The 25,268-nt window shown below is 40.2% G+C and overlaps 1 long non-coding RNA gene across 1 annotated transcript in view; it reads right to left on the reverse strand.

Moving 5' to 3' along the window:
• Positions 1 to 1,204: 1,204 nt before the first annotated feature.
• The window catches only part of LOC121313624, a 37,300-nt gene continuing 13,236 nt past the window's right edge, over positions 1,205 to 25,268 (reverse strand). Inside the window, exons 2-3 of the long non-coding RNA XR_005950019.1 lie at positions 12,030 to 12,320; positions 1,205 to 2,455 (exon numbers count right to left, since the gene is read on the reverse strand). This is a non-coding gene — a long non-coding RNA (uncharacterized LOC121313624). The remainder of the gene's footprint in view (positions 2,456 to 12,029; positions 12,321 to 25,268) is intronic.

A 25,268-nucleotide genomic window follows, 5' to 3' on the forward strand; every position in this document is an offset into this window, starting at 1 on the left:
CAAATTAGATCTGACTCTATTTATAAAAAGTCCTAATTAGGATTTTTTTTTTTTTTTTTCCATTGGCACTAGGACGCTTCCGTAGAAAACTTTTTATCTAAAACATTAAAACATTCTCTCTGCACCTGCTGCCACCAAATAATGTATAGAGCAGTGATGGGAAATTCCAGTCCTGGAGGGCCGGTGTCCCTCCTGGTTTTTGTTCTAACTGTACCCTAAATTACTTAATGGGACCGATTAAGTGCTAATTAGCCAGCAGTTTTGCTCTGAGATCATGTTTCTCATGCCACTGTCTGATTTATTTCTAATCTAATCCGCTAAGCTTCCGCTCTGAATTGCAACTCGTGCGTGCCGACAGCCACTGGAACCTGCACAGACACCACCATGACATGCCCCGGCCTCACAGCCCCAGTGTGCAGTCTTGGCAGAGGCAGTCAACGCAGGTAAGATGGAAAAAAAAAGTTCTTTAAATGAGTCACAGTATTATGAGTGTGTTAAATTGGTGATATGATGGGTTGTTTTTTTAACCTAAACAAATTTTGTATAAGCATTGATTTTTTTTTTCTTTTTTCTTAGAGATGGTCTTATAATTGTTTCATCATGTTACTAATATTTAAAATATTTTCAAACACATTTATTTTTGGAAGTAATATTTAAATAGTTTAAAATAATAACTGAAAAAAAAGAAGTAAAATAGTTTAAACATTTTTTTTAAAAACTAATTTAACCTACATTTGTCCCAGGTCTGATAGACACAGTGTCTATAGTAAGTATTCACCCCACTTGGGCGTTTTCAGTTTGTTGTGTTACAACCTGAAATCTTGTGCATTTAAATGGGATTTTTTTTTCCCTTTGATTTACACAACATACTCAACACTTTGAAGAGGCAAGAGAATTTTATTGTGAAACAACCGTTAATGAAAAAAAAAACAACAAAAAACTGAAAAGTCTTGGTTAGAGAAGTATGCACCCCCCCCCGACTCAGTACTTGGTAAAACCACCTTCTTTTGGGGATTCTGAAGACAATTGGTTGCACCTGAGCTTATTTAGGAGAGTCATAGCAAAGGGGGTGAATACTTATCTAATGAAGACTTTGCAGGTTTTTATTTTTAATTGATTTGATTTTTTCATAAATCAAAGGAAAAAAAAAATCCCATTTAAATGCATCAAGATTTCAGGTTGTAACACAACAAACTATGAACACGTCCAAGGGGGGTGAATACTTCCTATAGGAGCTGCACATAGATAGAAAGTAAACTCCAGAGATACATAGATAGATAGAAAACCCACAATAAAACATGAAAGACAGGCTGTGAAAAGTGCCCCCTTGTTTTTCAGCCGGTACTAAAAAAACGATCAACAGAGTCGTGCTCAGAATCTGAAGCCCGCAATGGGCCAGTATCCGTTATCTTTGGAATCAGAAGGACAACTGTGAATGAAAGACGTTGCACCACAGATTTGTGCAACACTGGGTCAGTTCCAGGTAATAGTATTCAAATTACAGTATGTAGATTAAACTGCATGGAGGGCAGGGGAGCTATCATAGACACTCACTGATATTCACTCTGGGTGGAATGGAGGAAGCTGGCTCGGTCGTGGCGATCGGAGGAGGAATTCTCCCACTTAACCTTCGGCTCTTCTGAGCTGTGGGGGAGGTAGGGAACATAATTGGGTATTTTAAATTGGGGAGATATTGGGTCACTCTGACAAAACCATTAAATGGCCTTAAGGTAAGCAAATGGGGAAAACAGGGGCAGTGGAATTAACAGCAGAATCATCTTTAACCACTCCAGCACTGCTACAGCAAAATATATACCCCTTCTGGTCTGGAGTGTTATGGATGCATGGGAGAGGACTGCAGAGACACTGTGAAGTGCCTTGGCATTGAAGACCGTTGTCTGAAGGTTGTAGGTGAGTCAAACTGCAGCTTCTCCGTAGTTTCATCAAGAAGCCTAGACTAACCAAGCTCCTTTGATTTGGTAGTAAGGGTCGTTGTTCACAAGATCTAAGATATTTTGTTTCTACATTGTGGGAGTACAGCAGCATCTAGGATTGAATCTACAACCCACCGGTCGAGAGCTCAGAGTAAATTGTGCATAATTTTTAGTTGGTCTAGCCTTAGCAGTCTGTTTTTGCGCATTTCTCTTTTACTTACTATATCACGCCTTGCAGGCTCTCATTGTTTAATCTTGTTTTTCCTTCTTTCTTTCAGTTGAAACACAGGGACTTAAGATACTGAGGAAGGGATGCGCTTCCAAAAATGTTTGCATTTCTCAATCCATGCAGATTCCTGGTTTATCCGGACTAATGAACTGCTGCAAGGGCAAACTGTGCAATGAGGCCCGCCGGGTCAGGCAGAACATCCTGCTGCTGTTGCTTCCACTTCTAGCTTTCAAGCTCCTTTTTTAAACCAGGGCTGCCCTCTCATGACCAACGCTGATCCTGGAGATCATACCTGAAACAGAGGAGGAACACAAATAAAAATAAAGGCGGCTGAGGAAAATCAAGGTGAAACATACAGAATTCACGAAAACAGAAAAATACAGAAACTTAATTTGGCTGAAGATCTTGACTTAGAATGTTGGATCCCTCATTTCTCACAGCTAGAAGAGGAATTCAGCCACACCGAACACAGTAACGACTACCTGTTTGTTATTTAGTTTTCTTTTGTTGGTTCATGTTTCGTTTAGATTTACAGTGTCATCGTACTTTTCTGTTTTCATGAGTGACTTTCCTCAGCCTAATCATTTTTTTCTTTCTGTTTCTGCTTCTGTTTCTCTAATGTAATTTGTACGTGGTGTAATATATTTAGACATCGCATTTGCGTGTTTTCTTATATTGTTATTTACAAGTCAGGCTATTTAGGTAATGGACTTACTCCAAATTTTTTTGGTAAAAGTCCACATACAATGTCAATAAACAAAATAAGATGAAATAAACAGAAAAACATTAGTATACCTACTGTAAACCTGGTTCCCTGAAAGAGAAGATGGCCACCAAAACATTGTTATGGGGTATACGCCTGCCTATTGGTAGGTGTCACTGAGCTCTTTCTATCAAAGCTGCTGCCAATAGGTCCCCTCCTTTCGGTGATCCCCTCTGTCCCGCCTACCAAGGGTACATAACCGTCATGCAGGAGAGCCTCACCCTCTTTTCCGACGCGATCTCATGGTTGATGGCCATCTTCTCTTTCAGGGAACCAGGTTTACGTTAACGTTCCCTTTATATTCGAAGAAGGCCACCAAAACATCATTATGGGAAAACGAGTACCAGAGCTGTCGCGAGGGAGAAAAGAACGGCAGCATATGAGGGACGCCTTAGCCCTGCCTGACCGAGATCAGTGGTGCGAGCGTGCAACCTCAAGGACCCTAGTGCCCATAGAGGGCCCATATCACATTCAAGCGATAGAACCTGGAAAAAGTATGTGGGGTAACTCAGCTAGCCGCATCACAGATTTCAGCCATGGAGGCACCTCTAAAGAGGGCCCATGACGTAGCCACACCTCTCGTGGAATGTGCGGCTACCAGGCACTAGGTGCCAAAGTGTGCCTCTCGTCTGACTGAGGAGATCTCAGCGAAGAGGGATCTCCCAGGGCGGGCCGTTCAATAGCTGGCACAGGGTTGAGAACTAGATTCTCCTGTGCCACCTGGGGGCCACTAGGATAACTGACGCTTTCTCTGACCGGACCTTTTCCAGAAAGGCCGGGAGTAATGGCAGAGGCTGGAGTGCGTAAAGGAGCGCTCTGGGCCATATGTGGGCCATAAGTGGACTGCCGCAGCGATGGAGGGAGTACCACAGGGGGCAGTGTGTCATCTCCGCCGAGGCCAAGAGATCGACCTGCGCCTTCCCGAACCGTTCCCAGATGCGCTCCACCACCTGAGAGTGGAGCTGCCACTCTGACGGATGCGGGCCCTCCCTTGAGAGGCGGTCTGCTGCCCAATTCTCAGATCAACCAGTCGTCAAGGTAGTTCATCACTCTGACCCCTTGCAGACTCAAGGAGGCAAGGATAGCGTCTACGCACTTTGAAGGGAGAGACCGAACAGCAGCAGCGAAAACATGTACACGCTACCCTGAAAGGTGAAGCAGAGATATTTCCTGTGCTGTGGACGAATGGGAACGTGAAAATACGCGTCCCACAAGTCCGCAGTGGTAAACCACTCACCCGTCCAGTCAGACTGGAATATGTGATGATGAGTCAGCATTTGGAACCTCCTCTGTTTCAGAAACCGGTTGAGGAACTGCAGGTCCAGGATGGGGCAAAAGCCACCGTCCTTCTTCGGCACTCGAGTAGAACCCCTGTCCAAGAGAGGTGGGATCTACGAGACGAATGGCGCGCTTGTCCAGCAAGGCTGCCACTTCGGTCTAGAGCACCGAGGCCTGAAGCAGATACGTCATATACGCCGTCATGACGCCGCGAGAAAGGAGACTGTCCCAAGCTAAACTGAAGCGCGCAACCGCGAGCATCCATGCATCAGAGGTGCAAGCATGCCAGTAGTGTAGCTGTTGTGCTTTGAACTAGGTCTGAGGCCGCCAGCCCTCAGGGGTCCTGCTGGGGTGGCTGAGGCAGGGTTGGCTGTGGCGGTTGCCTAGGGCGGGTGCCCTGGAACCGCCTTCTAGGGTGCTGCTGCGTGGGCTGGCCACAGCCACAACTACCACGTTGCGGGAGGGTCCCATCTCTCGACTGAGATGAGGCCTGTAGGCTGTAGGAACAGGCACCATCCTGGTGACTGTCAGCGTCGGGGTAGTGTGCCAGCCGCTCGACCTATAACGCAACATGGCTATCTGCCTTGATGCCTGGCATTCCCGAAGAGACCGCTGCAGGATCTCCTCCACTGCTGGGCTAAAGGTATGGCCTGGCGATATAGGCACATCCAACAGCGCGCCCTTATCAGTGTCAGGCATCTGCGCCTGCACCTGCGACAGCCATAGCTGTCTGCACATGACCACGGGGCCCGCCAGGCTCCGGCCCAGGGCCTTCCCCTGCAGGCCGGAGATCTGGAGAAACGTGTGCGATAATAATCGCAACTCTGTGGCCACTGGCTCTGGGAGTGGGGCATCACGCAAAACACCATCCATGTACGCAACTATCATACTGGATGTATTAGCCAAGAGGGTACTCTGGGCCCCCGCCACGTAAGCCCTCCGGACATATGTCTCCGTAACCCTGCACTGCAGGTTCGGGCACACAGGGTCCATGGGCATACCTCCTACCAGTGGAGCTTTGATCAAGGCTGCGATGGTGGAGTCTATGGGGGGGAACCCGGCCAGGCCCAGCTTCTCCGCCCCCTCCAGCGAGGCCAGTAGAGAACTGTCTCAACTGAGCTGGCGCTGTGGCTGGGTGGTTCCAGGAGGAGCGCACCTCCTCCATAAAATCAGGGAAAGCCGGGAAGGGTTGAGCTCGAAGAGCCACGTCATGCGGCTGAAAGACGGAGCGACGTGGCTCTGCCTGCACTGCCCAGGGGACCTGTAGGTACACCTGACAGCGGCAGCGCGCTAGTAATCGAGGAAACCTTGGAACTAGGGGCCGCTTCAGCAGGGAACTCAGGCTCTGCCTCGACCTCCATATCCGGAGGGAAAGTGAACTCCCCCCGTGAGATGGCGATAGAGAGAGCGTCCTCATCCGTGCAGCACCGGGTCTAATGCGCACGGAATACCGAGTGCACCGAGTACCACGTGCACAGAGTACCGTGCAGCACCGAGTCCCGTGCGCACCGCATGCACTAAGTACGGGGCAATAGATACTGTGCACAACGCATGCACCGAGCACCACGTGCACCGAGCACCACGTATAATATACACCGAGCACTGGGCTACCACTTGCACCGAGTACTGCGCACGCACCTGCATTAAGTACAGTGCAGCGCTAGGCACCGCGTACCATGTGCAGAGTACCGGTGCAGCACCGGCGCACTAGCCTGTATCGGTATAGCGAGTCAATAAGCACCGTGCAAACCGAAGTAGCGCAGGCTGAGTCTCACTCACCGCAGTATTAAAAACACTGGGGCAGCTATGCACGGTGCCTACCCTGACCACGTGGTCACACACCTGAGCAGCGTGTAGCGTAGAACAGGGGGACATGGCCGATTGACTTTATAACACAGTAATACAAAAACTGTTTTTATAATACAAAAACAGTTAAATATTACAATATTAAATATTGGGGAAGAGCACACTGTCTGCTTGATTGTAAGACCTACACACATGGTGAAGGCCAACGCAGCCCGCGTAGGTCTCAACTCAACAACGAGAAAGCCTCGGTGAGGAGTACACAGCTGGTCCGGCTGTAAGCAGCCGCGCTGCAGCTAGTCCTTTGTGCAAGCACGGGGATGCGCAGCTACAATCAAAACATGGCCCAACCTGAGGCCCGCAGGTGGCTGGTGGGCTAACTCGACAGCGGGGACAAGGCAGGCCCAGCCCTGTGGAGTAACAGCGCTCTCCCAAGTAAGAAAGGGTGAAAAACACACACAATCCTTAACAATAATACTTACCATACTAAGACGTACAGACAGAGAGAAGCAGCCTGACATGGTTAGCGAGCAGATGCTGAAGAAATAAAAAAAAGGCTACGAATTAAAGCTACAGATTCTGGGAAAGCAGTGTAGGTGGCTTTCAGCACGAAGTGCAGTGGAACTAGCAGCAACTCACGTAGTGCTTTTTAAGAAGAAACACAGAGGTCTTACCGTACCAATCTTGAGAAGTGAAAAGAGGGTGAGGATCCCCTGCACGACGGTTATGCACCCTCGGTACGCGGGTCCAAGAGAGTGACCGAGGGGAGGGGGCCTATCGGCAGCTTTGATAGAAAGAGCTCAGTGACTCCTACCAATAGGCAGGCGTATATCCCATAACAATGTTTTGGTGGCCATCTTCGAGTTTAAAGGGAAACACTGGTTAATCTTGCAGACAGTTCATACATAAAATAAATGAATAATATGTCAACCTAATACCCAGGATAACCCAAAAAGTCAACCATATGGACTTCTTTCCATTGGGCTCCTGTTACGAATGAAAAGGGTCAGCATAGTATTGTGATTAATATTATTGCAGACATATAGCACAGATGTAACATTACTATTGTGAAATAGGGCACCATAGGCATAATTTATATTATAGAAAATAAAAGTTGGTAGACTTTGAAGAGAATTCATAAACTCGTCAAATCTACAAGACTGGTATTTTGTTAGTTTAAAAAAAGGCAATTTTTTTCTTGCCAAGATAATTGTCTATAAAAATAATTTATGTTTAATATCATGCAATGCAATTTTATTCTTAGCGTTCAAGCTGCTCATTTATATATGTTAAAGTATATCACAATCTAAATGCATGTGTGTGTGTGTAGGTTAGGGTTAGTGGGTGTTTTCAGAAGACTTGAAGCTTGAATCTATCTATTCAGCTTCCTGTTTTGTCATTCTACTTATTCTGCTTTAACACAACTGAGGTTTTTTGTTTTTTTGTTTGTTATTATACCAGAACATGAAACCAGAGTGTGCTTTGTGATTCCTTCAGGGCATCAATACCAATAATAATAATTAAAATGTTACAGAGACAACCAGCTGCCTTGTTCTTGTTTATATTGTCAACGCTTTGTTTTTTATATACTGTCACACCTCCCCCCCCAGCCCGATTACTTATATGTTGTTTGCTTATATTTGCTATTAAAGGGTTAATATGAAAAATTTGATTTAAATATTTTTAAGACCAATTTAGTGCTACCACTCCATAATACAAGATTCTGATTGGCTGAAGAGCTTCTCCTAACCAGTAGATAGACAGTCTATCTGGTGACATGACAATGGTGTGGCGCATAAACAAATAGAATCCAATTAAAATACAGTTTCAAGGGTTGGTTGGTTTGGGTTTCCGTTCGCTCAGTATATTCTACTTGAGTAAACCAGGCTTTTCACTCTACATCATGCAAATGAATGGGAAAGGTGGGGGTTGATATGTAAATTAGTTATGCTGTTTTTGAAGATTACCAGTGAAATGTTATGAAAATGTGGTTTCCATGTGTAGAAAACTGGTAACTAGTGAATGTAGTGAAACTACTGCTGTAATAAAGCAAAATATCTTGTGTCTGGTTGGTTAACTGTTAGAACATTGCTTTGCCACCTATTTCAGTGCCTCTAAGAACCTTTTTTACATTGGTTCTATATACTCTACTTGCAGACTTTCTGTTTTGTCATGTAAGCTATGAAACATGTATTGAAAATTGGAGTTTGCAAAACAATACGGTACCGGTATTATAAATTGTAAAATTTACAAACTGACTTGATAAGAAGGGTTAAAAAATGTGCTCTTTGCAAAATGCTATTAAATGTGTCTTTGTCCTTGAAAACGATGTTTCCTCCTTGCTGCAGACAAGTCTCCCACATCACCTTGCCTTTTATATATCACCTTGCCTACTGTCTGACAGCGGCAAATTAATGCCTGCTTTTCAGAGTTCTTAAAATAATCACGCAAATACGAGGCCCGCAATTAACGGCAGCTTTAATAAATTAGACAGAATATTTAATAGACCTCTGTGGCAAAGTGGTGAATGGATACAGGTAAGTGCAGTGCAGAGAGAAAATAGACAGACAATGAACTTCAGGTGCAACGGTGTTTACTGATATGATTAGCAAAGTCCACACCCTTATGGCAAACATCTGTAAATAATAAATGCTGGAATGATACAGCGGCGTGTATGACTCGAACTGTAATCCCAAGGTTTGACCCACAACCAAAAATCCAGGTTTACATGCACACCCACACTAAATACAACACAAACACAGTTTTTAGTGACAGTGAATAAGTGCTAGTGGTGTAAATACAGTTCTCCGTGAAATGCAGGGGTGAAAGTGATGTCCGGGTTGATGCTAGCTTACGCTACAGCTCTGGATTGTGTTACTGGTAGTCTAGTTAAGACAAACAACAGTTACAATGAACACTAACAAACACTCACGGTTTTCAGCAAACAATGGTCTCCTTTAGGTTAAATCCAACCAAATTACAAAGGAGCAGATTACTTCCCTATTTATACCCTCCCTCATGACCCCTTGGTGAACAATCCGTTTCTCCAATCCGCAGATGCCACGCCGTTTCCAGTCCGGGTCATTGAGTTTGGGTACCGTAGCTTCACCCCTTTCCTAGCCGTCCGACTTCCACCTACCCACGGGAATAAACTGTCATACCTTTTAGTCCAAGGTACTCTGTTCTTTTACCTAGCGCCCTCACAGATCAGGAGGGAGATCTAACACCAAGCGTCATCCAATGTCTATCACAACCTCATTTGCAAAATCCCCTCCCAATTTTAGCGGTTTTGCTCAGACACGCCCCAGAATTACATATGCATATAGAGAATTACATATGCATCAACGGCAAAGTACAGAGACATTGCTCCTTCAAATCACGTATTAATTGAGTGTTTTATATAAATCCCATCCAAAAATTGAGAACCCTCAGCGCTTGTTTACGGTTGTAAATCATGCGCAATCCTCTTATAAATCTGGGCCAAACAGACACACACAGAACCCACAGTCTGTGTAATGCTTATCAGTTAAATTTTTACAACATTTTCTGAAAATGAAAAAAAAATTAAGTATGTTCTCGTGTTTTCATTGTCCCGTTTTTTCATTCACAAGGGTCATAGTCAGCCAGTACCGTAACGTGGCAAACAAAAAACAAATAAAATAAATGTACACAAACTTTTCATTTTTTGTTATACTGTTATTTCAAGTATTATTTTAATTATTTAAAATGATGCACATGTGCAAACACCTGTTCAGTACAGTGTTCGTTTTCCCGAAGCATAACATACATTTACTTAAAGCACAACGATGCTGAAGTTGGCTTCTTATTTGTCAGCTTATTACTGGCATTGCAGCTTCTTATTTGCTTATCGCAAATGTAACACAAATTGAATAAGTCACTGGGGTAGTTCAGGGGTTAAATCACTGTATTAGAGTCCCTCGGTGCACCCAGGGACTGTGGCTTGTTTGTCTGCATTGATTCATCTGCAGAATGACAGTAGTTACTGTCTTGCTATGAGGTGACTGATTGGGAACAACGTGGCTGCAAATCAATTTCCAATCAGTCAATCATCCAACCAAGTGTTTAAAGGAGAGGTGATCCTCCATAACAAAGGGATACCAGGGGGGGGACAGGCTGAAGCCGTGGTGGGCGAGTTTAAGCAGACTGAGGTGGCGGGCCTGTGCAGCCGGCAGGGTCTACTTGACAGTGGGGATGCAGGGATGCGGCAAGGCCTAGCCCCATGGAGGACAGCATGGCTGGAAAAATCACTCGACAGCGGGGATAAGGCAAGGCCTAATCCTGAGGAGGACACGTCCGCTCACAGGAGAGAGAGAGATAGTACACTGTTTACAAGGCCCAACTCACCAAGGTTATAGAGAATTGGTTAAATTAATGGCAGTCTTAACCGCACACATAAACATGGCAGAAAAAAAGAAAAGGGAACAAATTGGTGAAGTGTTTCCTTTTCAAGCAGAAATGTTTTCTCCTATTTTCCATCCTAGAAAAACAAATAAAGACAGAAGGCAAAATGGGAGGGAGCATCACTAAGACAAGGCTGGGATCTGATGGGAGAGCACTCGGATGGTAACAAACACCAGTCAGAGGGAGTCGTAATGCAATGTGACCAAGAGGGCGAGGTTACTGGGCCATCTACGGCAGATGCTACACCAGCCCCTCTCAATATACCGCACATGTGGCACTCAAGCGCAGACCTAGTGTGGGGTGAACATAATGACCCATCACTAGTGCATGCTTGAGGACAGGTCCGGTCTATTGAAGGTAAGGATGTTGATGTCGCTGCGGCACTAGTATTTCCGCAAGGGGCAATTACTGCATAGGATAAACCTAGCCGCAGACACAGGACCTCCTGTAACACAATTATTGGTTCCCTGTTTTGTCGGCCCAAGATTAAGAGTCTGGTGCATGATATCCCTTTTGGTGGGCACCTCGGAGCTGACAAAACAAGGGAACGGATATTGGCTCGATTCTATTAGGTAGGACTTCAAACTGATGTGTCGAAATATGTAGCCACATGCCCAGACTGCCAGCGAGTAGCGCCGGGTCGAGAGCGCCTTGCCCCTTTTGTTCCACTGCCGATTATTTCCACTCCTTTTGAACGCATTGCAATGGAAATAGTGGGCCCTTTGCTACCTTCTGACTGGGTATACGGATATATTAGTGGTGGTTTCATTGAGGTCCACTAGTGCCGCTGCAGTAGCCACCGAGTTGCAGATTATGGCTAGAGTAGGGATCCCCAAGGAGATCTTGACTGATCATGGAAACAACTTTCTGTCAAACACGCTACAGCAGGTGTATAAAATATAAAAAATGTGTCCCATCAGGACCTCTGTTTATCATCCACAGACAGATGGTTTAGTGGAACGTTTTAATCAGACCCTAAAGCAGATGCTGATTATCAAACAGTGCTGTTTGATAATTTTATCTATAAACACTAACTTTACATCTTACCATAGTTTAATCCTACTTTGCATTTTTGAGATGAGAATGTTTATGTTCAACTGACATGATTTTATGATACTACTAACTGTACCAAAATCATCAACTGGTCTGCTTTTAATTCATTGCTTGGTTTTCAATCAGTACTGGCTGAATGTTTACTCCACAATAAAGCCTATATCAAAGCTCTATCTATCAGCCAGGCTATAGTAATGTTAAGGACATAGGGTGATATTGCATTGACGTGGATATTGTTAATAAACATAGTTACTTTGTTATTTTTTTCTTCCTTTTTCTTGTTGTTTTCAATGGAAGTAACCCAGTGCATGTTTTCTAATAAAACGAGTTTCAATACCAAAAAAAAACCAAGTGCAAGCCTAAAATTAGAACAAACTCTGACATTAAATCACAATAGAGATTGACATTTGGAGAAAATAGCCAAGGCGAAGTAAGCGTTAACAGAATACCACAATTTGAAGTCTGGATTCAGTTAAAAAAGCTACAGTATTTACGATAGGTTTTTGGTGCACAATAATAATAAAAGATAACCACAATCTAAACATACCTTTTGTTTTTCACACTTTCCAGCTTTGGCTGGCCTGTTTGACTTCCTTCAGGATGTCCTGCTGTCTCCATATCTACTCCAATGACGTCTTTCGCTCCCTTGTGCTGACTAGCCCTTCTTGTCACCTACTTTGTCAATGCAGTCAAGGAAGGAGGGCTCCATGTCAGCTGTCTTCCTCTAGTGCAGCATCCACAGTCTTCACACATTTCTAATAAGCTGATCTCCGGTAAATCTGAGGCACAGCGCAACATCCTCAGCAGATCTCTCTTCCCATGGGCACAGAATTCAGTACTACAGGAGGAGGAAAGCAGAATCCTTGCATGACAGAATTTAAACCAAATGTCGATGTCACTGCTGCTACAGCTGGCTTCCAATTTAGGGTTAGCCAACTTTACTGGATGTATTTTTCCTTTCTTAAAAAAAAAAAAAAAGCTGAACAAATTTGGTGTAAAATGCTTTTTTAATCTATCCAATTGTTGTACTGCACCTGTCAATTAATTAGTAGTACTGTACATGTTCTTGTGTAAGCTCTAGTGTAAAATAGACATCACAGATTTACATGAAGCACAGGCACACTGTAGGCTGCTGAAGCCAAATGTATCTCCTCCAGCACATTTGGGTCTCGAAGTGCTGTTATTATTTGCCAAGCATCCTCAATAAGTAATGGGTTATACCCAGGCTCACTCACGAAGGTTTAAGTCAAGGCTGACACCAATGGCCAACAGTCTATTAGAATTGTTTTAATTCATAAACATTGACTCTGAAAAATAACATTCTTTAAATAACTTGCGAGTTAAAGCTTTGTGACTAGGGTTCATCATGTGGGGTAATCCCCATCTATACTCCTTTTCTTGGAGAGAGCACCACTGATGTGCCACATATTACTTCCAGCAGGTCACATGGTACAGAATCAGTAGCTAAGTCTTCATTCAAACCACAAGATTAAAATTTATGTATCTTTTAAAATACATGCTAATATGATTGTGAATCCCCAGGCAATATTCTACAGGCTGTTATATTAAGTGTATTCTGCTGTTCTTCCACATGGAAGCAGTGCGCTATAGAACAAGGTTGGTCCTGTATGAACAATAACACAACTGTACAAATGAGGCAGCTGTACCCTCATCATAAAGATGCACATATCCAAGTGTCAAACAGAGACAACTGAAGCAACAATGGCACTAGATATACAACTATACATTTAGGAACATCTCAATTGTTTTGGAGAACCAACAACTATAGTTTCATATAAAGATATACAATTTGTTGAACTGAAACTATAGCTGTTTATTTCACACCCACTTCTCAAACTGAGCGCGGATGAGAGGAGGTGGATGATTGAAAGCCATTATATTTAAAATGTGAGGTTCTTAAGCATTTTAATTAAAATAATATTCGTCCTTTAGTTATATCCTTCAATAAATACCATTGTGTTGTCAAGCGAACGTGTTCAGCAACACTAATAAAATGAAGAAGTGTTCAGTTTTTTGCTTTTGAATCCCCAGGGATGGCATATGGTGGCAGGCTATTGAAATAAACAGAGAATTTGTTAAAAATTGTAATAACCACCATTCCGGACCCCTACTTAAACATTCATAAACTATTGTTGTCTTTGACATTGCCATATGCAGTGCCATTTGTGAGCGTATGGAAGGCCATTCGGGTCAAAAACACATTATTTAGTAAACATACTCATTTTAATTTAGTACATATTGTAATTCTAATTATTACACTTACTAATTTGGCCAATCAAATTACTGAAAATGAAATAAGAGCCAATTAATTTAAAGAAAATAGTATGAGTAATAAAGTATCCAATTTAAAGTCACCTTATATTTCTTTATTGGGTAAAATTCTTTTATCATAGTAAAGTGAATATATATTAAATTTGGGGGAAAACATATATATATATATATATAATATTATATATATATATATAGGTTATATATATATATAGAGAGAGAGAGAGAGAGAGAGAGAGAGAGAGAGAGAGAGAGAGAGAGAGAGAGAGAGAGAGAGAGAGAGAGAGAGAGTGTCCAGGAAATTAAACAGATTGTGAAACACATAATCCATAAAATTGTGGCCTGAAAACTGTGACAACCCCAGTTTTCCTGTGGTCTCATGCCTTTCTGCCCTGACGCATAATCATATGTGTACTGACCATCGAAACCTTTGATCCTGAACCCAGCATCTTTGACAGATGTGCAAATTGTATTGAAAATTGGTGCTAAACTGTTCTGAAAGTTTAGCAACATAGCGCTTACTGGTGCTAAATTAATAAATACCGCCCTAATCAGCCCACCTTAGAACTTCTCACAACACACAAGCCTTCTCTCTTGTGGATGAGTGTGGGTGGGTCATGTGAGCAGTCCAGACCAAATGAGAAACTATCATCATCTATGGTTGCTAATGAACAACAACAACAAATTAAACATTGCTCGCACTGAGGTACCCTGCCACTAGAATCCAGCTCCAAATTTGCATGCAGATCCTTGACATCTCAATTGTTTGAATTGACGGAGGAGGTGGAGCTAGAGAGCGACTTGGACGATGGCCCCTAATTTTGGTGAGTTCCGACCCATTTCTGCTGGAACCTCATGATAAAAGTTATGTGAACCCATGGGAATTCATTTATAACACCAAGACAAAACTGGTGATCGGAATTAATAGAAATAAACAAATAAAGAAATAAATACAAACAAACATTCATATACATGTACACAACAAACACTGTTTCTGCATTCAGTATTTTCATGGTTTCCACAACAATACAAAACAGCCTTTTGGAATCTGTCACAACTGGGTTATGCCATTATAATCTAACATACTTAGATTCAGAATTGGGCAGACACATGGCAATTGACATTTAATATATAAAAGAATCTAAGGTACTGCACACAGGCAATAAATATGTACATTACAAATACCACATGGGAGATACTGAAATTGAAGGAGGAGCCTATGAAAAAGACCTTGGACTTTATGATGACTCAGAAAAGTCTTAAATTTAAATTTAAATCAAGGGCCCTGAATGGATGCTCGCCATGGTTTGCACTGGATTCTCCAAAAGCCATGCCAGTATGAATAATAAACTAGCCTCCTTAAAAAAAAATGAAATTAAATATATATATACACACACACACACACACACACACACACACACACACACACACACACACACACACACACACACACACACACACACCGTCAGATGTGGGGGTAATTTTAAAAGTTGAAGACAACGAAATATCGCTTTATAGCCTGGAATTTTTTTTATTTCATTTACCTACACATCCTACCCCACAACTTCCAAGTGTAAAAAATATTCTAGAAATTTGTAGAAAATTAATTAAAAATAAAAACTGAAATAGCTTGGTTGGATAAGTGTCCACCCCACCTTGTAGATGTAACCAATCGCCTTCAAAACCACACACCAAGTTAAGTGGCCTCCATCTGTGTTAAATTGTAGTGATTGACATGATTTCAGGATAAATTCAACAGTTCCTGTAGGTTACCTCTGCTGGGTAGTGTATTTCAAAGCAAAGACTCAACCATGAGCACCAAGGCGCTTTCAAAAGAACTCCTGGTCAAAATTGTTGAAAGGCACACATCAGGGGATGGATATAAAATATATCAAAGGCCTTGAATATCCCTTGGGGTATGGTCAAGATGATTAAGAAGTGGAAGGTGTATGGCACCACCAAGACCATGTCTAGATCAGGCCATCCCTCCAAACTGGATGAAACAGCAAGTAGGAGACTGATCAGAGAGGCTACCAAGAGGCCAATGGCAACTTTGCAAGAGCTACAGGCTTTTTACAGCCAAGACTGGTCAAAGTGTGCATGTGACAACAATATCCCAAACACTCCACAAATCTGGCCTGTATGGTAGGGTGGCAAAAGGAAGCCATTACTCAAGAAAGCCCACCTTGAATCCCGTTTGAAGTATGTAAAAAAAAAAAAAAACACTCAGGAGATTCTGTAGCCATGTGGCAAAAAGTATTGTGGTCTGACGAAACTAAAACGGAACTTTTTGGCCTAAATGCAAATCGTTATGTTTGACGCAAACCCAACACAGCGCATCACCCAAAGAACACCATCCCTACTGTGAAGCATGGTGGTGGCAGCATCATGTCAGGGGGGTGAAGACTTATCCATTTATTTTTAATATATCATTTTTTTCTCAATAAAAACTTTTCCCCTTAACAGTGTGGAGTATGGTGTGTTGCTAACTGAGAAAAAAATAATCATTTAAATGCATAAAACTCTGACACACTGATACAACAAAATGTGAATACATTATGAATACATAGGCACTGTATATATATATTATATATTATTATATTATATATATTATATATATATATATATATATATATATATATAATAAAAGATTAGCACAGGTATTCACATGGCTACTGTACCAAGTGCAATTTCTGATTCACGGTCAAGGGTTAGCAGCTTTACTACCTTGCTACACACTATTCATATTAGCAATGTTTACAGCATAAATTAAATTTCATTAAAGCTGTTCATCAGTTACCAGACAAGGGTCATAGACTACTAATTTGTGCTGCCTAAAATACACATCACTGCCTGTTGTACTTATCATATGCAAATAAATAACAATTACTGAACGGAGCGAACGGGCTGCACCTTCACCAGCAGCAATCACTAAACCTTGGGAGAAATGTCTTTAACAAGGAAGCCTTCTCACATTTCTATCTGATTCTTTATTATTATTATTATATTTTTAATAATACTTCCAATAATAGTCCCTGTATTTTATTGCAGTTATTACAGGCAATACCACACTAAATTAATACAGGCATACAGAATTAATTTAAATAAATAAGCTACTGGGATAATTGAAATTAAACTATATTTGTTTTCATTGGTTTGTTTTTTGGTTTAAATAAATAGTGAACGGTTTTAAAGAAAACCGAAATGCTATGATGAGTTTGAATCCAGTGAAGCTAGCTGAATTCTACTGGGCTCAGACCATTCTACATTACATAAATATAGGGTATAATAATATAGTGGCTGCTGCATTTGTAACTGTACATTGTCCTGCTATTCAAAAGATATGTGGTGTGAATAAGCATAGGGATTTTCAACATGGATAAAGGTTATTGTAGCTTCCTTTCTGCATATTGATCACAAAATGACCGCTGTTGTCAAGGGTCATTTGAGGTCAAGTGACAAAACTACAGACCGTCTGTGCATTACTGCAAATGTTAATACATCAGTGAACCACTGGAGCATCTTAAAGGCCTTTGAACCATGCACCCGCCCCCACCCCCGACTATACAGAATACGTTTGACCTGTTTCCTATACAATAGTGTGTGGGGAGGGGGATAGATAATTGAAGCAATTATATGTTATTAAACTATTATCGCAACATTCTATTAAAAAAAACACAGCGTTTCATAATGCAGTGGCAAATTTTGCTTGTAATAATGAACTACAGGTATGTACATATTCATTCTTCTTTTCAGTGCCTCAGCAAAATAACATATATAAATAAATAAATAAATAAACTCACGGATGTTGTCTCCAGCCAAATATCCAGCTTTACACCATCTGTCATCTGGCTTGGATTCAGCAGGCACACTCCTTCAGTTTTAGCTCTAATTGTGTTTAATGCTGCACTAATTATTTCAATGGGGAATAATTTTGTACAGTCAAAGTTGACTCATTTTATAAAGTGGAAGCTCTTCGGCTACAAATTGGCAGGTCTCATCCTTCATTTCTCCTAAGCGTTGTGCCAAATGGGAATAAGTATATGGTTGCTTTGTGACCAAATGTCATGTGCTGGGCAGAAACATTGATCCTGGCTATTAATCACTCTGCAAGCCCTCCCAGTAATCAAAGGGCACAGCTGCAGTGATATATGGTCAATGTCAGAGCAGAAAGCCCTTTACAAGACTGCATGCCTGCCAGCTGATGGCCGGTATGTTCTACGGCACACAAAAAGCCAGCCCAAACTGCCCAGGACAATTAATCATCACCTCTAAGTGTTCACACTGTCATTAAACACCTTTACTGACCAAATTGTCTAAGGATTCTTACCCCCCAATTACTCAACAGAAGCGAACAACCCTCCTCTTTCATTCTCACCTGGATGCAAAATTCAGCTTTTTACCTGCTCAAAGGCTAAATGACCTGTTTCTTCCTTCCATTAAAAAACCCGTTTTATGTGTAGCAAAATGGAATTTAAAAAAAGTCAACCTTTACTAGCATTTTAATTTAAGAATGTCCAAGTCAAAACTTCCCAGAAAATAATACGAGCATCTCCGAGTTTACTGAGCTTTATATACCACTGAAGAGCTTTTGTCCGAAACAATCTGAAATAAAATATTTTAATTTTTGTACACTGCAGTTATACCTCCTTTCATGATAGATAGACAGAGATAAATCTTGAAGGCATTCATGCACACAAAGATTTTTCCAATGTGTCAAAATGCATTGTTTGTTTTTTTGTTTTGTTTCAACAAATAAAAGGTTTATAAAACTCGTAACAGGAATCTGATACATATAAATATATACTTATAAATATATTAGCGGTCAAGCCTAAAAGAGATTTTTGAGTGTGCAAACAAACTAGTCTCTATAAGCGTCATCAAGCAAAGTATACATGTTTATATGTCATTGCTGCTAACTACTTAACTCTACAGAGACATTAATAAATTTGATCATAGTTAATTAAATCGCACTTCATTTTTTGGAAGATACATTTATTAAAAAAAAAACAAAAAAAAAAAACTTCCCTTGAACAGCGTTTAAAGACAACCACACCAGGATCATGTGTGCCAATTTTTAGTTCAATATGACTAGTGGTTTCAGAGACAAAGGTTTTTGTAAGCCAGTTTTGAATGTTGATGATGTCCTCCAGTATGGCTGCCATGTTTTTTATTGTATCAACTTCCCTTTAAAAACAACCACCCTACGATCATATGTGCCATTAGGTTTGTTTTAATCATTAGGTTTGTTTTAATCAGTTTGGGAGAAGAAGATCTTTGTAGTTTGTGATTATGACATCTGCACCGTGTGATTATGACATCATGCAGCATGGCAGCCATACCACACAACCTATCAGCTTCTTACGAACACCAGTTAATCTTGGCTTATCCCTCAACAACTATACCAACTTGCAGCACTCTGCAATAAGTGATTTTCGAAAGACAAATTTTTACACTGACAAAAAAAAAGTTCAATCCAATATGGTGGCCAAACCATGTGACCTACGACATATGTTCAATTAACAATTACCAACTTCCCAAAAGGATCTACCATCCTACTGAACTGCGTCAGTTTGAGCAACGTTTGAGAAGGGGAAACAGCAGCAGCAGAATCCCAGCAATTCAATAGGCTTCCAAGCCCTATGACCTGGAAGCCTAATAGTAATAAATAGCATCAGTAATACAACAAACTTAAATGAGATGGATGCAGTAATGTCACAAATTAAATATGAGATTAAAACCAAGATTAACTGAGATTAGTTATAAATTGATTGTGAACTATTGATAAGATTGCTATGATAGCCATGTGTGAGTTTCTTCCAATTTTACTTATGTATTAGTTCCCAAACCTATTCAATGTAAACACCATAAATTATCCTGAAACGTGTGTGTAACAGTCTCTGCAAAACACAGATATACATTGCTCTTGGGATGGTTGTAATTTATGAGATGCGGGAGCAGCATTCTGCTTCTCAGGTTGGTTTTGTATATGCATAGTGTGGGCTAAAGAAATGGGGGGGGGGGGGGGGGGGTAGTTCTGTTAAGCTATCACTTGCATCTGGAAGCGGTTTCTCAATTCTCAACTGAACAGAGAAATTGAGCTACTTATGATTAATCATCCTTAAGAACTTGAATGTTTGATATAAAGATGAACAAATTCAAGCACACCTACTGTACATAAAGCATAAACAAATACACAACATATTGCTTTTAAACAGTGTAAGAATTCTAACTGATTAAAAAAAAGCTGCTTCAAAACAAAACAAACCAGTTTAGAGTAATGATGAAGGAACAAGTGCCTGTGTAACTAATTTTTAAAAGCTCTTGATAAATCACACGTTCTACAGCTGTATTTTTAAAAGCTCTTGATAAATCACACGTTCTACAGCTGTATTTTTAAACAGTACAGGAAAGGGGCAAAAATCTGATCTGATTTGATCTAGACGGGCCTAAACCTGATCAGAAAAATCTGACAAAACAAAGCAACATAAAACTGCACTTAAAAATATTCTAAAGACAACAGTAAAGCTTTTTTTTGTTCATGACCTAATGGAAGCACTTGAGTAGGGCATTATAACTGCCACGTAACTACCTAAAAAAACAGAAGAGACTCGAACACAAAAAAAGTGTTCTATGTTAAAATGCTCCATTACCCATTACTGTGTGTACTCTTCCTGTCTGTAATGATAGGTTCCCTTTGCACACATTGATCAAGTTTGTGATAGTGTTAAAAGTTATTTTAAAACACTGCATTCAAGTCAACATTTCTTTGTTAAATTACTTCTTGGGTGCTCATATCCACCCACCAAACAACAGGCCGCAGACAACAAGACAAACTCATCTATAAAAATTACAACTCTGTCAACAATAGGCTAGGGTCGGTGGCACTGAGCTGCAAAATGGACTTCACTCCCCAATGCAGGAAGCATCTTGATGGATTGGGAAGAAAGGAGTTTCACAAACACTAGCAATACAGAAGTGAGAACATATAATGACACCCTATTAATACATCTTAATTAATTAATGAATGGGGCTTTACTTCCTTTATTAAAAGAAACATGGTTGTACTGAGAATCTCACACGTCGTCATACCTTCTTCTCATTATGGTCTCTATTACAAGGTAGTGGTGAATTTGTTACAAGAACTTACTAAGTACCTATATCTTACAGGCTTATTTCAAAACGGTTTACCTGCGAACCCATGCCAAGACTGTCAAGTCTCATGTCCTTAAGCTATTAGAACATATATTATGACAGGACCTCAGTTCAATCGCAAGACTTAACAGCAACGCATAAGCAAAGAATAATTTAAGAAAGGAGGCACTTATTTCCAAAATGATTTCTGTATTGCATTCTGAACTGTCCTCAAGAGAGCTGTTGTAGTAGTTTACTTGAAACTTACAGTCAGCGTAACAAAATATATTTACAATACCCCACCCCAGAAAACAGATCAGTAATAATGTTACTAAAACTAATAAGAGGTAAGAACTTCTTTAGGGCAATACAAACTGATACATTTCTACTAATTCAGGATCGCGAGAGTGAATTATTTTGGCAAATACATACAAAATTAGCGCAGAAAGAATAATTTTCCGAATCGTATTTAACAGAGAACCAGTTTAGTACAAATGGATACTGTTCATCTTGCATGTTTTATTAACTTAAATGTTGTAAGTATTTTCCCCAATGTTTAACTAAAGCATTTTAATTACTGGTACACACCTAAAAATAAATCTACAGGAGTTTTTGTAAACAAATACAAAGCATCCCTGTAATGTGAGAACGGCATGTCTAATAGAGTTGTTTTCTTATTATACAATAATGTAACTGAACTGAGAATTTCATATAAAACACTGGTTTACCAAATACTAAAGACACGACTCAAGATGACTGTCTCTGTACCCAAGAAACAAAGTCAACTGCTGTGTTTACATAACCCTGTCAGTCTGAATTCACTACCTCAAATGACGTCCAAGATATGAGGCTTTAAATCCATGATAGCGGCAGCTTTGTAAGATTACTGTCATGAAATGGTTTATTTTTCTGGTGCGATACCCATTACTTAACTTGGAGATTCAGAACACAGTTGTTACAAAGCAGAAGGTATTTATCATCCACTGGGTTTACAAAAAACTATAAACTCTCCTGACAGAGGGGCTAAATAACCACATTAAAAAATAATAAAAGTACTTCTATGCACTAGCAGAGATTTGCTTTAGGCAGTTTTGAATTTAGATCAATCATGTGTATGCTTCAACAATTAAACAATGAGCAAGTCTTACATTTGACCCACAGAATGAACTTCGCATTTACATTCAGAATACTAGCCAAAATAATTCTGCAAATGGATTTATTCTGATTTTAAAGGCTACCAAACCAAAACTACAGCTGCTGACTGAACACACGCTTTGGTTAAAGTTGTTGTTTGTGATCAAATAAAGATACTGGATAACGGTTTGACTGAAATGCATACTGTAGGGTTAGATTACAGTGAAACACAATTTGCTCCATTGAACAGATTTTTGCCAATTACCCCCACCCCCTATCTTTTAAGCTCAATGAAAATGTAGCCATAGGGAACATCCATAAAAACAATAAAACGGCATGCCCTTTCCTGCCAGAGCGTCTGAAAAGGGCTATAAAACCAGACCCTGCACTGTTCAAATTGCACTTTTACAGCTTCTTTGTCCTTGACGCAACATTATAAAATATCTATCTACTTCAAAATAGTGTTATTAGGATAGCTGCTGTTTAGATCAAGACTTTTAGACCATGACTTTTTTTTTTTTTTAAACAAACATGAATCAACATCTTCAAATGGCTGATCACCCCCCCCACCACCCCCACCCCCGTTGTTTTTTTTAAACTGATCCAAAAGTAGCAGTCTTTTGAGAGTATTATTTTTTTCAGTGTTAAAATGTGTACATATTTATGTAACCTTAACAGTGAAAAGTGAACTGGCAACCCAAATAATCCTTTTGTCCATTAACCAGCAATAAAAGTATTATTCTGCAATCACAAAGGAAAAACCTTTGTAAAAATGCTTTGTTGTGTGATATGCAGTTGCTAAGAAGCAAATATGCCTTTTCTTTATTTTACCCCCCAAATCAAATAGTCAAGCTCTGTAACTCAACTGGCAAGAAGTAAATTCCACCAGCTGCAAACTTAGAAACAATCTTGAATTATTTGTTGCTGACCGCTGGCTGAACCCTGTTCTGATGAGCACTGTCACCATGAGGCTCCTCTTAGTGCATTCCATCAGCCAGTGGCTACAGCAATGTGCTATAGTTCAGGCTGCTAGGAATTGATCAAACAGGGTAATGAGACTGTTTTTCCTCTGCGGATATTTTAAATGAATATAAATATTTTTCTTTTACATAATTTATCACGGAAAAGGTCAAAGAACTCCAGTTATCCCCAAAAGCAAAAAATAAAAAGACAGGGTAACATTACTCTTTGCTACTAGGATTTGCATCTTATACAGAATAATCAAATGCAGCTCTTACTGCAGAACTAGATTTTTTTGGTGTGTTTTCTTCCCACTAAAATTTGGCAAAGATTGAACTAAAATAAATACCAAGAAAAACACTTTGTAATGAATCTGACATTATACTCTGTGTAATGTCAAAGTAAGTGGAATTTCATAATGGTGCAGCAGACAGACACTTAAGTAAACCAATGTGAACTATTATCAAACCCTACATGAATGTCTGTAGTTATAAGTGTTTCTTATCTGAATCAGATACAGCAAGATTAACATAAAACTGGTTGTTGTATGCTCCAAGGCAATTTTGTTTAATAACAAACTTGTTCAGTTTGTGATACGCTATTTGGTGAAAGTCAATAATAGCTACCTCCCCACCTCAAAAGACTTGCCTCTCCTGGTTTGATAAATGTGCCTGGGACCTTGATAAACTAAACAGTACAGTCTGGAAATTCATCATTTAGCGGATGTATCCAACTCGTTTTCCTGATGACATCTGTATGCATTCTTTGAAATGAACCTCTCAAAAGGTTAGGAAAACTGAAACTGAATTCTGCTTATGAAATTGAAATGAAATGCTTTTGTATTTCTACATGCTGTGCATTTTGTTGCCACCCCCCCCAACCCCAAACTATCTAAAAACTCTTGTTGTTTGCAAGCACCAAGATACTGATGTATAAAATGTAGGCTATACAACGCATTGAGTATGTTCCAGATGCATTTATTGTATTTAAATATTTTTTTAAAAGTTGATGCAAGGCCTTCTGTTACACTTTTGTAGGAGTTTGTGAGTTTACAGAACTTCAAGGTCAACGTTTACCACCGATGACAGAAACAAATAAAAGAAACATTCGGCACACATTAGGCTGTCTCTAGGAACATTCCAGTTGCCTTGGATCTGTGATTTACAACCACCTCCTTCACTACACCAATCCATCTGTTACAGAAAACCCAACATGGATTGCAAGTGTATCTGCTCCACCACAAACCCATATATGTTTAAACTTATTTGTATTGCTTCAGCTTTTGAAACAAATGTTTAAAAATGTCAGTTACACTATTTTGAGACCTTTTCCATTTGAACACACTATTCTACTGAATTAATCAGGCAGATGAGATATGCAAATAAATTCAGGCAATAAGCAATAATCCTATAATACAATCATCCATATTGTTCCTGTAAAGGTTTTTCAGAGGATTATAACTGAATGAAAAATATATATATATAATTAAAATCAATGAAATAACTTTTCCAGAATGATTATTACATGCCAAACAACTAACCATAACGAAGTACAGTAACCAATTAATCTAGCTGTTTAAATCAGTTTTGTTGGATACAAATGCAAAGTACCAGTGGATAGAGAATAACTAAATCAGCTTACTTATACATGAACACATTTCAAATGTAAAAATTAAGCACGGTGCCATTATATCCTTTCTCCTAGTTCTCCTTCTGGCGTCCAGTAAACCATGAAGCATTTACAAAAGCAAACTAAACCCATTTCAGTGTTAAATAAGCCAGGTTGGCACCAGAAGATAAACTGTGGTTTAAAATGAACCAGCTTCTAAAAATCGTCAATACTAAGATAAACAAAAAAGTAACCCTCTTAAGACTTGGTTATTTCAAACAGGCACTTCTCTGTAGTGTATATGCTGCTGACAGCCATCCTTTATGTTAGATCTAACATCTGTAACTTAAAGAAAACCAGGACCTGGTTTAAATCAATGATCTGAAAATCCCCAGTGGAAAGAGCAACACACCTTTGTTAATGCCAATTACTTGAATCTGACACCACTATAGAATACCCATCTGTTTTTCACAGATGCGGCCGCCACTACCTCACTCATTCATTGGAATTTCATTAATCTGGCCGACATGAAAATCAAAACTTCATCCAGCCCTTTATCTGCCTGTTAGCATTCACCCACTTAGATATTTTTTCTATCAATCAGTCTGGTAGTCCATGCAAAAAGGTAGGTTTGTAGCAAAGCGTATGTGTTTACCTATTG

Source organism: Polyodon spathula, chromosome 3, assembly GCF_017654505.1.
Source record: "Polyodon spathula isolate WHYD16114869_AA chromosome 3, ASM1765450v1, whole genome shotgun sequence".
Lineage (NCBI taxonomy): Eukaryota > Metazoa > Chordata > Actinopteri > Acipenseriformes > Polyodontidae > Polyodon > Polyodon spathula.